The sequence below is a fragment of the Anoplophora glabripennis genome, unplaced genomic scaffold, assembly GCF_000390285.2.
Source record: "Anoplophora glabripennis isolate ALB-LARVAE unplaced genomic scaffold, Agla_2.0 scaffold1070, whole genome shotgun sequence".
NCBI lineage: Eukaryota > Metazoa > Arthropoda > Insecta > Coleoptera > Cerambycidae > Anoplophora > Anoplophora glabripennis.
In genome coordinates this window covers 33,761-37,136 of record NW_019417146.1, presented here as the reverse complement: position 1 = coordinate 37,136, position 3,376 = coordinate 33,761, and positions in this window count along the sequence as shown.

The window sequence follows — 3,376 nt, the reverse complement described above, 5'->3', positions numbered from 1 at the left end:
TTAAATACAATTTTCACTAGAATAACCAGATAAACCGATAGGTACTTGTCTAACTCCAAAGCACACCATACGCCATACTGCCACCCACCACGCCACGGTCACGAGATATCCTAATGGGAACAGACAATGCATCTAGATATGAAAAAGGGTGAGATCGCTCAGTAATGAGGATATTTACTCTGATTTAGATGCAAATGCACTAAATACGAGTTTATGTGAAGAATTTATTTAAGGAGTACCTACATTTGAGTGATAGTACTCAGTTTTAGTTTAAATATAATCACAAATGATCAAAATGCCTAATATTGAGTAAACATGTACTCAATAATTTCACTCAATGGGTCACTACGAACCTTTTTTTCTTTAACTTACACAGATTTTTTTATAGTGTACATATGGATAAGAAGATTATTACAACTTTAGCTTTACAGGTTGTTGACTAAACGTATTTTTCTATAATTAGCTAAGCGTTTATTTGTTAATATTTTTTGAGTAGGTAATTTAATAGATCCGAATTGTAAATAATGCGATTTTAAACTTTATTGAACTTCAAAAAATTAATTTTTCAATTCCCTTCCAAGTTCTTTACAGAGCATTAAAGTTAAATTTAACTCGCAGTATGAAACTAAATGGTTAAGGTCTTGTTCTAAATAATTTTCTTGACACATGATTTAGCAAACTAGCAANAATATAGTTTAATTAAAAATATATATATGAAAATTAAACTTATTAATATTATACAGTGCATAATATTTTAATAAAATTAAAACAGTACTTGACTAATCTAATATTTGGAAAAAAAGTTATAATAAAATACCTATGATGTTTTTTTCTGAAGATGGGGTAACCCCGAAACGATCGTAAAATAAAACAAATTGAAAAAAATATTATAAACTAAGTTATTTTATTGACCACTGTTCCAGTAAATAAATTCAGGTGCACTGTAAACAAATTTCACTCAAATTTTACTCAAATTTCACTCAATTTTACTCAATAATGTTTCAGTTTCTGTCCACATCCGATTGAGCGAAATTTTCACTCTGATAGTATGAGTACAACTGAGTGATACTATTACATCGGAAATGAGTGAGTTTTACTCAAATCCGAGTTACTGCTAACTATCAATTGATTGACTTGACTCTCTTCTGAGTATATAAAAGCAATTTAGAGTTAACTTTTTTTAAATATGATTTAAATTTAACTATTATTGAATAATTTTTTACTCAAGACTTGGTTTATATTCTCTTTAAATATTAATTTAAATATTATTATATTAAAGTCATAAACTACTAACCTGCGACAGTGGTTTCTACACAGATTTGTTTTAGAGATAATATTTTAGGTCTCGATTAAAGGAATTGATGAATTGATCGAACGAATAAATTGCTATAACCTATATTGTACGTTACAAATACGTAATTATAGATAACAACTATCTGTTTATTTAACAAAATATTAATCGAGACCTAATATATTACGTTTAATTATTGTAATTAAATCACTGCATTTAAATACAATTTCACTAGAATAACCAGATAAACCGATACGTGTCTAATTCCAAAGCACACCATACGCCATACTGCCATCCACCACGCCACGGTCACGAGATAACCTAATGGGACGATGGGACCAAACAAAGACAATGCATCTGGATATGAAAAAGGGTGGGATCACTCGGTAATGAAGATTTACTCTGATTTAGGTATATACGACAACACCAAATACGAGTTTACGTGAAGAATTTATTTAAATAGTACCTATACTTGAGTGAAAGTACTCAGTTTTAGTTTAAATATAATCACAAATGAGTAATATGATCAAAATGACCAATGTTGAGTGAATATGTACTCAATAATTTCACCCAATGGATTCACTCCGAACCTTTATTGCTTTCACTTACACCGATTTTTTACAGTGTACCTACATGTAGATAAGAAGATTATTACAACTTTAGCTTTACAGGTTGTTGACTAAACGTATTTTTCTATAATTAGCTAAGCGTTTATTTGTTTTTTTTTTGAGTAGGTAATTTAGTAGATCCGATTTTTAAATAATGCGATTTTAAACTTTATTGAACTTCAAAAAATTAATTTTTCAATTCCCTTCTAAGTTCTTTACAGAGCATTAAAGTTAAATTTAACTCGCAGTATGAAACTAAATGGTTAAGGTCTTGTTCTAAATAATTTTCTTGACACATGATTTGGCAAACTAGCAATTAATAAATATTTGTAATTTTAGAATTACTTTTACCAGATATTTCACCATTTAATCGCGGATTATATCAGCTGTTAAAATAAGTGTACACATTTAAAATTCACCATTTGTAGTAATAGCTGTTGACTAGTGCGAAAAAGTCGTAGCTTTTTAGTTTGATAAATAGCTTGAAACATTATATAACTTAGGTATATTGTCGATTTTGATCAACTCTTATACATCTATTCAAGACCACCACTTTAAATTTAAAAAAATTATCCCAGTTCTTAGAATTTTTTTAAAACACCGACATTTTTATGCCAGTAACAAAAAACTAAGGTCCAGACTCGAGATGTTATCGCCCGCATTTCCATATCTGACCCTAATGGGTTTATTATGGCCAATATGGTCAACGACTTAGCCGGGATTAGTGAAAGCTGTGCTATAAGTCAATTTCTTAATCTGCTTTTGCGGATTGGGCCCACTAGGTGTCTAATAATCATTCCCGTCACGGTCGTAGGGCCGCAGGGCTTAATAACGGCCGCCCTATCTTCATAACGCATTTAGGACTGGGCTAATCCCTTTTGTCAGTGTCACAACTACAGCCGCATTAGGCGGACTTGAATATTTTTAACTCTGTTAGGCCCTTTCAACACATTCAAATTTAAAGATCTAAAAATGTGTCGCATTCTACGACGTAGATATTAATGGTGGATATGCTTTGGTCCCTACATATATAATGACTCATAACAGGTAAAAAAATAATTTTCAAGGTTTGGATAGTTTTGAAAAATGGAGTAAAATACATAATTTTTAAAACATGTGTTCTATGTAGCTCTCGCATTTTTTTACACTATTTTAAAAGTATTAAGCTAATTGAAACAAATTCAAAATAAAAAAATCTTAGCAAAGAAAGAAGTTTTCTAGATGCAACGAAGCTCAAAAAGACTTACGAGAATTTGCAGATACTGTGGGAGAAAATAAACTACTCGGGACATCAATGGAACGTATGCAGTGATCTCAGTGATAAGGTTTCACAGAATATCCCTGTTTCTTATGTTGTAATTTAATACGGGAGCTTTTCCAAAAAAATTAAAAACAGGCAAAGTGGTACCCATTTATAAAAAAGGCGACCCACAAGTTATGGACAATTATAGACCTGCCACAATTCTACCTGGCTTTT